Source organism: Chiloscyllium plagiosum, unplaced genomic scaffold (genome assembly GCF_037043375.1).
Source record: "Chiloscyllium plagiosum isolate Xiang-an unplaced genomic scaffold, Cpla_swu_hap1 HiC_scaffold_48, whole genome shotgun sequence".
Lineage (NCBI taxonomy): Eukaryota > Metazoa > Chordata > Chondrichthyes > Orectolobiformes > Hemiscylliidae > Chiloscyllium > Chiloscyllium plagiosum.
Window position 1 is genome coordinate 39,466,822 of NW_028270186.1, and position 13,914 is coordinate 39,480,735.

The following is a 13,914-nucleotide window of genomic DNA, read 5'->3' on the forward strand; positions in this document are numbered from 1 at the left end:
AAAGGCTACACCGCAGGGTGTCCTTGGAGAAGGAGCATGTGGTGTGTGTCAATGGTCTCGATGCCTTTAGATAGAGGTGAGCACTGCAGGGGATACAGTGCTTTATCTCCACCGCTGCCCCATCCCCACAACTTTACTTTGATACAGTCCCTTCCCATTCTGTCACTTGTAATGGTTTGCTTGGCCCGTAATGGGCTTTGTTTGGAAATATTCAATTGGTTTACAAATGGTTTACTGCCGGTGATTATATATTAACAAAAGCCAAAACGGTGGAATGATGATGTTGATGGTGGGAAGGTTGCTCCGCCGTATGTGATAACACTTCTGTGTAGGAGAAAAAAGAACGCTTCACAGCACAGAGAACGCGAACTGAAAAGCGGTTAAAGCAAAACAAAGGTTCAGAAAGGGAGGGAATGTTTCCCTGGAGTGTGAGTAACTGGGTAGTGATGGTGTACGGGAGTAGACACGATTTTGTTCTAAAGGGCATTTGAAAGAAAAAGACTTTTATATTTAGATATTCCGTGTCTTTTCTTTTAGATTTATTTATTGTGGAATAAACGTTTACATTTAAAGCAAAACAAAGTCACAAACCTAGTGTGAAAGACCTAAATGTTAAATAAAATCCATCAAACCATCCCTCACTGAAAACTGATGTGGAAGTGCAATCGCCTGGAGAATCCCTGCCTTGCCTACTTCTTCCTACCCGGGCTCCACGGTTATGTACATACCTGGGAAATAGCAGCAGGAGGAGACCTTTTGATCCTGCTCCACCATTCAATGGGAAGCAGCTGACCATCCAGCTCAGTCTCCTGTTCCTGCTGTGCTCCAATCCCCTTTGATGATTTTATCTCAAAGAACTATATCTAAGCCCTCCTTTGGCTTCACTGCCTTTTGTTCCAGTTACGTTGCTGTGTTACTGTGTGGGTGTAGGTGGGGGTAAAGTGATGGTGCTCTTCCTGGAGGATGCACTCAGCCTCCCTCTTCATCCTGCAGTAACATCAATTGGGTTTCAGCAACTAGAGATAGAAACCAGTTCCAGGATATGGGCATCACTGGCTCAGCCAGTATTTATTCCCCATCTCTCGTTACCCTTGAGAAGATGGTAGTGAGCTGCTGTCTTGTACCATTCGCAGTCCATTTGGTGCAGATAGACCGACAATGCTGCGAGGGAGAGTGTTGCAGGATTTTGGCCGAGTGATTCTCCATCTTTGATTCTTCAAATTCTGGTTAACTTTATGACGATCGGCACACGATGTTGAGATTTCAGTCTGCAAATCTTCACCAGCTAGCACCCTGTATAAAGGAATATGTACAGATTAGAAATACAGAGCAGACAATTAATTCTCGTTTCTCTGGAATATGTTTCCTCTTTCTTCCCCCAAAGCCGTAACCCTCCAGCCCACTTACTCTCTCTCACCATTCTGACTCTGCTACCTCCTAATGTACACCCTCCCCATTCTCACGGGAGTTGCTGATAAACCACCACTTCCCGTCCCTGGTTAGACTCTGCACCCTTTCTGGGTTCACTTCCTTTCCCTTCAGTTGCTGCAAGTCAATAATATAACAGCAGAATGAAACAAAAGGAAACAGAAAGGGAGGTGGCAGATCCAGGACAGAAGAGGGACCTTCAGTCTGGGAGAATGGGTCAGATCCTTCTTCGTTCCCCATTAGTTGATTCCCACTATTACAATGAATTGGGGATGGAGAATGGTCCTACATGGGTGTGGTGACAATTTGACCCCCCAACTTTTCAATACTATAAGCAGATGCATTCATCCTCCAGCCAATCACAGTGTGAAATACTTTACGCAAAGTATACTAACCCAAAACACATGCTCCAAAACCCGCCAACATTCTATACATGTACAGTGACGGGTTTCCCCACACACGTGTGGTCCCTGCTTCAGGGATTGTGGGAGTTGTAGTCCCCATGAAGCCATTGGAGCCATGTCTCTGGAAAGAAAATGAAAAGTGTGGACTGCAGGGTGTTGTGTATAGGATCCCCATTCAGACACACAGAACATATGGACTGTCACTGGGTTTTACTGAGACATCTGCTTCCACAACCTGATTTTCTGATGTAAGGAATATAGATTCAGCCAACTGGGGCGTGGGGTGGTTAATAGGAGGAGATGATTTAAGCAGAGGTGGCTCAATGGTTAGCATTGCTGACTCAGCGTCAGGGAGCTGGATTTGATTCCAACTTTAGGCGACTGTGTGGAGTTTACACGTTCTCCCCGTGTCTGTGCGAGTTTCCTCTGGGTGCTCCACTTTCATTTCTCAGTCCAAAGATGTGCAGGTTAAGTGGATTGGCTATGCTAAATTCCCACAGTGTCCATGCGTGTGCAGGTTAAGCTATTTACCATGGGAAATACAGGGAATGGGTGAGTCTGAATGGGATGCTCATTATCGGGTTGGTGTGGACTCCATGGACGAATACCCTGTTTCTGCACTGTAGGGAATCTATTCCATTCTCATGAAGAAGAATGTACTTATCTCAATGTGCTGTGAATCTGTGGAATTCCCTACTCAAAATGCGGTGGATGCCAGGACAATGAGCAAATTTACCGAAGAGATACAGATGTTGAATTTGCAATGAGTTGAAGGGTGAGAGAGACCATGCGGGAAAATCCAGCTGAGACAAAGGTGAGCTCAATCATCATAGTATTAAATGGTGGAGCTGGTTCAAAGGGCTGCATTGCCTCTCCTGTGCCCAGTGCTTATCTTCTTACGGTAATAACTGGAAAGCTGAATCCAACACTCACCACCTTCACCAAAGGAGATTTTCGAAAAAAGCAGGATAGTCAGGTGGATTAGCGTTCCAAACTTAGATAGTGAGGAAGCATGTGGGAGATAATGATTTTACATTTTTAAACTGAGGTGAGTTAAAAATCACACAACAGGTTATAGTCCAACAGGTTTAATTGGATCAGGATGACGGAGCAACTCTCCGAAATCTAGTGTGTTTCCAATTAGACCTGACGGACTATAACCTGGTGTTGTGTGATTTTTACATTTATACACCCCTGTCCAACATTGGCATCTCCAAATCATGTAAACTGAGGGGAGACAGTGATTTATGGTTTTAGACTGTTTAATACATTCACACCGTCCAGAATACGTTGTTGTGAATATCTATCCTGTACTTTATTACAAAGCCAAGGTCTCTGACAATGAAAACCAAAACACCCAGGTAATATCGCCTCACCTTGTAATCTGATAAAAAGACTTGTGATAAGTCTGGTTAAATTTAGAATACAGTTGGAAAGCGGGAAGATTAAATCCAATCCCAAGATCCTGTAGTTCAACAAATGAGACTACAATAGGATGAGGCAGGAGTTGGCTAATGTAGACTGGAAGCAAAGATTTTAGGGTGGGACAGTTGAAAGACAGTGGAGGAATATAAAAGAATTTTTCAAACTGCTCAGCAAAAGTATATATCAGTGAAAAGGAAGGACTGTAGGAAAAAAGAGTAATCTGCCATGGGTGGCTAAGGAAATAAGGGAGTCTATCAAATTGAAATAGAAAGCATACAAATTGGCAAAGACCATGGAGAAACTAGGAGATTCGAAAATCTTTAAAGATCAACAGAAAGCTGGATGGGATTGGGAGGGAAAAGTGATGAGTAGCTATCCCCAAGGCCGGAATAACAGTTTACCCTGCTGGAGGGGAACCTATTGTGTTGGGAACATATGGCCTCTGTAATTGTTGAAGCACTTAACTGTTACCATAGAGATAATCCTGATCAAGTTAAAAATCACAGCACACTCCAAAAGCTTGTACTGCCAAATAAACCTGTTGTACTATAACCTGGTGTTGTGTGGTTTTTAAACTTTGCCCACCCCGCTCCAACACCGGCTCTTCCACATCAGAATCCTGATAGACAGCCCCACTGAAACTGAAGTGCCTGTTGGATACCTGACTGAGCCACAGGGCCGTGGGGGAGGGGTATGTAGTTTAACCACAAAGTGTTGAGCTTAACTCTACTTTCTAACTGCCGTTGCCATGGAGATAATACTGAGAGACAGTCTCTATTCAAAGTCCCAAAGCACAAAGGTATAAGAATGGGAGCGGCACATCGGACAGGCGGGGAGTTACCTGATGCTGCCTGGAGATGTTCTGCATGTGCACTATCCAGGTAACTGCCATGTCTCATCAATAATGACTCAAAGAAGACCTCTCAGACTTCTGTGCCCAGTTATTCCTATCCAGCAGGGTTCAGGAATATGAGGACACAGCAGTCAGTCTTCACATTGGAGATTACGAAGAACATGCCAGTAATTGATAAGGAAACCGAGGAAAGTGAGGACCAAGAAACAACCATCATCACAAAAGTGTTAGAGCTGGGCAAGCTAATGGAGCGAAAGGTAGACAAGTCTATTTGCCCTGATGGAATACATCCCAAGGTACTACCAGAGATAACGGGAGAAATAGTAAATATGCTTGGAGTCAGAGTCCTACAGCAGAGACAAGCACTTTGGCCCAAACTGGCCCATGCCGATCAGAATGTCCATCCACGCTAACCCCATTTCCATGCACTTGGCCCACATGCTTCTGACCCTTTGCTATCCATGTATTTGTCCAAATGTCTTTTGCATGTTGTTAATGTACCCACCTCAACCACTTCCACTGGCACCTCATTCCATATATACATACCACCCTCTGTGTAGAACTGTTGACCCTCAGGTTCCCTTTCATAATTTCTCCTCCGACCTTAAACTGATGCCCTCCACTCCTTGATTCCCTGGGAAAGAGACGGAGTGCATTCACCTTACCCAAGCCTCTCATGGTCTTATATATTCCAGAAAATATCACCCTCTGTTTCCACTGCTCTAAACTAAAAAAAAATCCTCGCTTGTCCAACCTCTCCCTATAATTCAGACCCCTGAGCCCTGGCAAAAATTCTTGTAAATTTCTTATGCACTTTTTCCAGTTTAATAACTGAAACCTACACTGCACTCATCACATTTCCAGTGTTTCCCCACGGCACTGGAACCGACGTGACAACGTCAATGGATTACAAGCCATGATCGATAATTAACTCCTTTACAACAATCCTGTTTTCATAGCATTTTCCATGGTGCAGGTATCCTTGTGTCTTTCTGGTTGCATGGTTAATTAAAAATTTGTCCTCATACAAAACAAATCTGTAGCTTAATTGTTCCTGGGAAATGTGCCATGTTTCTTCAGACTTTTAACAACAAATGAACTCTCTCTCCACACTCACCACACTAACATGGACTTGGCTGTGTCTCAGTAATGTTTCCAGTCACACTGACATTTGAAATATTCGCCCATGGACAGAATACACACCTTTCCCTCCACATGAAAAAGGCCAATGATATTCAGAATGACACGGATCAAGTAACCATCAAAACGGAACGTGAAGTTCAATTTGAATTTCTCATCCACAAATCCGCCCTTTCAGAACCCTACAATAGAGAAAACAGGTCACCACCGTTAACACAGGATGGAAATTCATAAGACAGTGATAGTATTAAATTGTAGTTTCTTTGTTCCCCCAAAGCTTTAAATCCCAATCTCACAATTGCTCTCTTCTGTGAACTGAAATCCAAACCAATCTCCTCACCCCTTTTCCTCCACACCCAGTTCTCATACACTCTCTCTTCTCTTTGAAATCAGCTTCCTAGCTCCTGCCTGCAGACTAAGAACCAAAAAAAGGTCTCCTCCCACAATCCAAATATGCGCAGGTCAGGTGAATTGGCCATGCTAAATTGCACATAGCGTTAGGTGCATTAGTCAGAGGAAAATGGGTCTGGGTGGGTTACTTTTCTGAAGGTTGGTGTGGACTGGTTGGGCCGAAGGGCCTGTTTCCACACTGTAGGAAATCTAATCTAATCAAATCAATGAGTCTGACTCGGAGCCTCCTGGATGTTGGTGAATCCTTCCCCCACCTCCCAGGTTTCCTTCCTGGTCAGAACCCAACTGATTTTTTTGCCCCAATCTGGAACATTTTATTTATTTCCCTCACATTGATCCTCTGATGAAAACCATCCTGCACACACTGGCCAAGTCATATCTGATTGAACTAAGATGAACCAAATTAGAACTTTAATTGCAGGCCCATCTGTGTTCCTTTCCATAACATTCCTGAATCTTCACACGAGTTCTGATAACTTTCTGAAAAATGCTCCCCCCACTGATAGCCGACCACTTGTCACGATATCAGGGGCAGGGGCCATTTCCCTGGGTCCTGTTCCCAGTGGGAGGAAACTGCGAATGACAGATTAATCCTACATACGCACAGCCTCCCTCCTGGCCCTGACCAGCCCTGCACATACACCAACAATTGACCAGCACTGCGCCCGTGCACTGGTCTCCCCTCCTACAGCACATGCTCCAGCTCACACACGAAGCTGGGTGATTGACAGCAGCTGCTGCCCAATAGGGTGGAGGGGGCGGGGCTGGAGATTGTAAACAATGAATGAATGTGGATGACACTGGGGGATAGACAGGTCAGTGAGGGACAGGATCAGTGCAGCAGCAGGAGGGGACCCTGAATAAACGGAGCAATGGGAGAGTCTGACAGGAGAGAAACTACAGGAAGGTTCTGTTTGGAGGCTCAGGCAGGGACAGCTGGGAGACAATATGGCCTGGCGGCTTGGGCACGTTTTCCAATCAGCCTTTTCAAAGATGCTGTTACTCAACTCTGAGCCCGATCCTCCTGGTTCAGAAGTAAGGACACTACCACCAATTCCTGGTGGGCTAGTGGAAAGAAGGGAAGATTTTCTCAATCTCTCTCACATGGAAACTCCATGAGCTCCTCCCACTTACTGTCTATGGGGGGAATGGAGACAGAGCAGGTGGGAGCGGGGTTCGGGATATAGAGACTGCCTTTCAAATGGAACTTACCTATGTGGGTAATATTAACAAGACTCAATACACAGTCACTAACAGAAACCTGATGTACTTGAAGTTTATCCAGAATATTAACACTCATAACTGGGTGATACAGATCCCAATGTACAGAGTTAAGTCCTGGATATTAATAATGGCTTTGTGTATGAGAAATCACGTCTCATGAACTTGAGTCAATTTTTTTGAAGTAACAAAGAGGATTGATGAGGGCAAAGCGGTGGAAATGATCTACATGGACTTCAGGAAGACGTTCAACAAGGTTCCCCATGGGAGACTGGTTAGCAAGGTTGATCTCATGGAATACAGAGAGAACTAGCCATTTGGATACAAAACTGGCTCAAAGGTAGAAGACAGATGGTGGTGGTGGAAGGTTGCTTTTCAGATTGGAGACCTGTGACCAGTGGGGTGTCACAAAGGATCGGTGCTGGATCCACTCATTTTCATAATTTATTTAAATAATTTGGATGTGAATATAGGAAGGATTGTTAGTAAGATGACACCAAAATTGGAGGTGTAGTGGACGGTGAAGAGGATTACCTCAGATTACAACAGGATCTTGATCAGATGGTTGAATGTGCTGAGGACTGGCAGATGGAGTTTAATTTAGATAAATGTGAGGTGCTGCATTTTGGGAAAGCAAATATTAGCAGGATGTATTCACTTAATGGTAAGGTCCTCGGGAGTGCTGCTGAACAAAGAGACCTTGGAATGCAGTTTCATAGCTCCTTGAAAGCAGAATCGCAGGTAGATAGGATAGTGAAGAAAGTGTTTAGTATGCTTTCCTTTATTGGTCAGAGCACTGAGTATAGGAGTTGGGAGGTCATATTGCAGCTGTACAGGGACATTGGTTAGGTCACGCTTGGAATATTGCGTGCAATTCTGGTCTCCTTCCTATCAAAACAATATTGTGAAAGTTGAAAGTGGCCAGAATAGTATTACAAGCACGTTGTCAGGGTTGGAGGATTTGAGTTACAGGGAGAGGATAAATACATTGTTTTCCCTGGAGTGTCAGATGCTGATGGGTGACCTTATAGAGGTTTATAAAATCAGTAGGGGCATGGATAGGGTAAATATACAAGGTCTTTTCCCTGCGGTGGGGAGGAGGCACGATGGGAGGTGGGAGACAGAGGGGGGAGACCGAGAGGGGAGGGTGACCGTTATTTTGTAGATCTACAACACAACCCTGTTCCTGTTTTCTCCGCATCCACTTCAATCCCTCTGAAGGGCTCAGACCAAGTGTACAGTCCCTGGAAAGTAGAGTTTCAGGGTGATCAAGTGCTGAAGGTTGCATTTGGGACGCTGACCTTTATTGGTCTGTGCACTTATCAATAAATGGACCTGGGTTCAATTCCACTGTCCTGGGTTCATGTCTGTGGCCACAGACGCGCCTGTCACTGACCCTGACTAGTGGATCCCCTGTCACTACAGCTCTGCCATTCTCCTTCCTGCAGTTCTGTGCAGCGGAGCTATCTGTGGTGTCATGTCATCATCTGATTTCCACTGAGAGTCCACCCCCTTATAGAATCCCAAGCGGTGCACAATATCTGTTTGAGAAGCGGAGCGATCAGTGGAAAGTCCTGCACTTTCTTCCTGAGCCTCTTACTTGATCTGATGGTCACCCATTCCCTTTCTGCCTATGTAACCCTCACCTGCAGTGTGACTAACTCACTAAACGTGCTCTCCATAACATTCTCAGTATTGCTCCACAGTGAGTCCACTCTCAGCTGCAGCTCTGAAAAGCAGTTTCCCAGTAGTTGCAAATGGACACTCTTCCTGCACACATTGCCGTCACGGACACAGTAAGCATCCCTTATTTCCCATATTGTGCAAGAGGAGCACACCACTGGTCTGAGGTCTCCGATCACAATGTCTCTCTCGTTTCAGTTAGTTACTCCCATTAGGAGAATTTAAATGAGTTAGTAACCTTCCTTCTCTTCAAACATTTCCATTATAATCAAAAGTCCCGATCTTTACTTAAGCTGATATTTTATACTTTAAAAACTGTTTTTTAAAAAAACTCAGCAGGTATCGCTTACAACTTGGCTGTTCCCATTGGGACCATCTGAATTTCTGAATGGCCTGCACTAAAACTGAAGCTGTAGTTCACATTCTCCCTGTCTCCCCTCGCTCTGTTTACAACCAACTCCAAAACACTCTCATTGAGCCAGTCAGCACCCACAGTGCAGCCCTATCATTTCCATTGTCTACTCCCACCTACACTGCCCCAACCTCCAATGCATCTCAATGGGAGCTCAGGAACAGCATCTCATCTCTCAATTCAGCCCTTTGTAATCCCAGAGTCAACAAGGACTTCAGCAGTTTCTGAATGAACAGACAGTTGTCAGAATCTGGAACATTCCACCTGAAATGGTGCTGGAATTTGAGTCGACAAGGAATTTTAATGAGAAGTTTGCAGGAATTGAAAATAAGGAGTTTACAGATTAACATCATGAAGTGGGTGATTGGGTCTAAATCTGACAGTTCCTATCAAGAGAAGAGGTGTAATTTGGATAAATCTGTGCTCTCTCTCAGGCCAATACCTCCTTCCACAGCTGCAGGGCCCAGAATTGAACACAAACCCCAAGGGTGATCCAACCACAGTTTGAACATCTTTCTGCTTTTTGCTTGAAATATAAACCAGATACTTGCCCACAGACAGAACAGACACACCTTTCTCCTTCCACAGTTAAATGTCAATGGTATTGAGATCCTGATGACCCTGCTGACGATAGAAAATTGCTTTTGAGATCCCTGTCTCAATTATTCTCAATTAAAATCCTATAAAATGAATTGACAAAACAAAACTCACAGTCAGTGCAGGCTGAACAGTAAAGACAAATATTTCTCTTGGTATGTGTTTGATGTGTAAATGCTCCTCTTTCAATCACCCCACCCACACCCTGGAAGAGGACATGTCCATGTGCCTCGCTGTACCTTGCCCCCAATAAAGATGGCGGCCATAACCCAGGACCTATCACTGCCTGAGAGCCACAGCCATTTTCCCATTTGCTGTAAACATGGGACCAAGAGTTTCTAATTCAGGCCTAACTACCTGTACAGAGTGTAATTAAACCCTCCCAGTCTAAACCACATCCAACTCCCCTTTCCCGTTTCCTCCTCCTGCACACACCAAGGGTCTTTCTAGGTCCAGTGACCCTTCCTCAGAACCGATGGCAGATAGGAAAATTAGAATCCCTACAGTGTGGTAACAGGCCATTCGGCCCAACAAGTCCACATCCACCCTCTGAAGAGTTTCTCAACCAAACCCATTCCCCGACCCTATTATTCTACATTTCCCCTGACTAATGCACCTAACCTATACATCCCTGAACACTCCTGGAAATTTAGCTGGGCCAATGCACCTAACCTGCATATCTTTGGAGATAGGGTTTAAAGAGTAAATAATAGGTGGGGATGGAGCCCAAAAGAGTCAGTAACATTTGGAAAGTCAAAGGAGTGGATACCAATCTGGCTGGGAGGGTGCATAGCTGTTAATGGAGGGGACAGGAACCTGTGTCTGGCAGCATCTCAGTGGAGGTGCTGGAAATGGCAGCTGATGATCTACGTTCTGCTGCAAAACAGACTCCGAGCTTCCAGTTGCCTGTCACTTTAACACACGAGTCTGTTCCCTGGCCAACATCTCTGTCTCATGCTTACTGCAGTGTTCCAGTGAAGCTTGATGCAAGCTGGCAGAACACTCCAGAAACATACTAAAACACCCCGTATTTCAAGGACTGCAATTTCCCCTCCCATGTGGTCAACAATACTCTTCAGTGTATCTCCACCACTTGCCACACCTCTGCCATTGAACCACACCTCTCCAACTGCAACAAAGATAGAAACCCCCAGTTCTCACCTTCCACTCAGATACAATGCATCATCCTCCGCCATTTCCACCACCTACAATCAGATCCCACCAGAGGTATATTTCCCTCTCCATTCCTTTCAGAATTCCACAGAGACCATTCCCTGTGAATTCCAAGTCAGATCCATGCTCCCCAACAACCCCACTCCCAGCCCCTTCACTTGCCAATGCAAGAGGTGTAAAACCTGTGCCCACACCTCCCCCTCACCTCCAAAGGACCCTTCCACATCCAGCAGAATTTTTCCTGCACATCCAAACACCTCACCTATTACGGCCTTTGCTTTCGATGTGGTCTCCTCTCCACTGTGGAGTCAGGACACCAACTTGCGGAATGTTTCAGGGAACATTTCTGCGATGCATACACCAACCAACCCCACCATCCTGTGGCCGACCACGTCAACCTCCCCACCCACTCCACCAAGGACATGCAAGTTCTGGGCCACCTCCACCACCAAATCCCAGCCACTCGACGCCTGGAGGAAGAAAACCTCATCTTCCACATTGGGACACTTTAACCACAGAATCAAAGTTTCCTCATCTCCCCTCCCCTGCCTTATCCCAGATCCAACCCTCCAACTCGACACCACCCTCTTGAACTGTCCCACCTGTCCATCTTCCTTTCCAATTATCCACTCCACCCTCTCTCCATTACCGTCCACCTACATCTACCAATTGCCTTCCTAGCTCCCTTCCCACCAACCACACACATCCCTCTTATTTATCTCTCAGCCCTCTTACGACTCCCCCTCCCCCACCAACCCCGGTATTCCTGATGAAAAGAATACGCCCAAAATGTCAATTCTCTTGCTCCTGAGATGCTGCCTGACCTGCTGTGCTTTTCCAGCGCCACACGTTAACGCAAGCTGGAAGAACAACTCATCTTCTACTTGGGGACCCTGCACACCTCTATCCCCAGTATCAAATTCAATAATTTTAGGTTCTGAACTCTCCAATGTCCTTGGGCCCTAGCCTTTCACCCCACATACCAGGCCTTGTTATCACACAGCCTACCATTACGCATTACCGATGGTTAGCCACTAACAGTCCCCATAAACAGCTATTCACCCTCCACCAGCCAGATCTTTATCCACTCCTTTGTCCAACTGCTCCCATCTCTTTGGACTCGATCACCACCTATCATTTACTCCTTAACCCCTACCTTCTGCGTATAAACTGACATTTCTTTTCAGTAACATCAGTTCTGAGGAAGGGTCAGCAGATCCAAAATGTTAATCTGATTTCTCTTCACAGATGCTGCCAGACCTGCTGAGCTTTTCCAGTCCCTTTTGGTTATTGTGAGAGATTTACAGCATCTGCAGTTCTTTTGGTTCCAATTTACAAGGAATTTCTAATTCAGGTCTAGCAGCCTAAAACCATGTGTTTATAAACAATACACAATAGCTCCATTTCTTCCCCAGACTTTGCAGTCTCTCCCACTCCCTTCACACTCACTGGGTCCCCTCTCACCGTGACACTGCGCCTGCACAGCTCATGGCCACATTCACTCCCATTGGCTGGAGGATCACGCCAATTCTTCTATTGGTCTGAAGCTGCTGTCAATCACCCGGGCCCCATTGTGACATGAGTGGGCTCCTCCCAAGAGCATCGGATGCTGAGGGGTGACCTCATAGAGCTTTATAAAATCCAGGGGAGTATGGATGGGAAAAATAGACAAGGTCTTTTCCCTGGGGTGGGGGGAGTCTAGAACGAGAGGGTGTAGGTTTAAGGTGAGAGGGGAAAAAACTAAAAGGGACCCTAGAGGCAACTTTTTTCACACTGAGATTGGTGCAAGTATGGAATCTTCTGTTCAGGGAAATGGTGGAGGCTGGTACAATTACACCATTTGGCATCTGGATGGGTATGTGAATAGGAAGGGTGTAGAGGGATACGTGCCAAGTGTTGGCAAATGGGACTAGATTAGGTTGGGATATCTGGTCGGCATGGACCAGTTCGACCAAAGGGTCTAATTCCATGCTGTAGGTCTCAATGACTCTGCCCTGGGATGAGCTTCATCATTCACAGTGCATGGGGCAGTAACACCGAGCTCAGGGGTTTGGGGCTGTTCAGCCCATTGGGGCTGTACTCTCCCCCTCTGGAGATGGTGCCAGTCTATCCCAACTCACCTCCCATTTGTCTGTAGCCCTCCAAATCCTTCCTTAAAAAAGTTAAATTCCAAATTTGTTTTGACAAAAACGACTGAATCTGCATCCAGCTGTCAGTCAAACTGTTCCAGATGCTCAGAACTTAGTGAGCAAAATAATCTTCACATTCAAAACATGCATTATTTGCCAGTTACTTGAAGGTAGTTACTTAAAGTTGTGACGTTAATAATTTCTCCCTCTGTCTCTCTGTAAATTAAATATCCTGGAAACAAATCTGCTCCTGGTCGATATCACTGCCTAACCTTCTCAGCTCCATGGAGAATTATCTGATCTTCTGCTAACTCTCCATCAAAGAGAAACCCATCTTAATTTTAGTAGTGCCATAAAGATGTACAGCAGAAAAACAGACCCTTCGATCCAACTTGTCCATGCTGACCAGATATCCTAAATTAATCTCATCCCATATGCCATCTCTTGGCCTATATCCTTCTAAACTTTTGGTAATCACATACAACATCTCAAAGGCATAATTGGCTAATGGTACCAGCCTCCACACTTCCTCTGGCAGCTCATTCCATACACGTACCATGTTCAGCTGGAAACATTGCTCCTTACATTCCTTTTAAATCTTTTCCCTCACGCCTGAAGCCTGTGCCCCCAAACCTTGGACTCACATATCCTGGGAATAAGACTCTGGGATTTCACCCTATCCATGTCCCTCACAATTGTATACGATGCTCCAGGGAAAACAGTCCCAGCCTATTCAGCATCTACCTATATAGCTCAAACCCTCAACCCTGGCAACATCTTTGCGGATCTTTTCCGAACCCTTTCAAGTTTCACAATATCATTCCAATAGCGGGGAGACCAGGACTGAAAGCAGAATTCCAGAAGTGGCTGAATCAATGTGCTGTGCAGCCACAAAATGACGTCCCAACTCCACGACTGAATGCACTGACCAGTAAAGGCAAGTACACCAAACACCTTCTTCACTACCCTGCCTATGATTCCACTTTCAAGGAACTATGAACCTGCACTCCAAGGTCTCTTTGTTCAGCAACATTCCCC

General features: G+C 45.5%; 1 long non-coding RNA gene across 1 annotated transcript; it reads right to left on the reverse strand.

Annotated features, from left to right (window-relative positions):
* Window positions 1-1,837: 1,837 nt before the first annotated feature.
* On the reverse strand, window positions 1,838-9,645 carry LOC148135880 (uncharacterized). The gene is made up of 3 exons (XR_015754924.1): window positions 9,550-9,645; window positions 5,314-5,432; window positions 1,838-1,953 (listed from the first exon to the last, which is right to left on the reverse strand). It is a non-coding gene; the product is annotated as an uncharacterized LOC148135880 (long non-coding RNA).
* Between the last annotated feature and the right edge of the window lie 4,269 nt (window positions 9,646-13,914).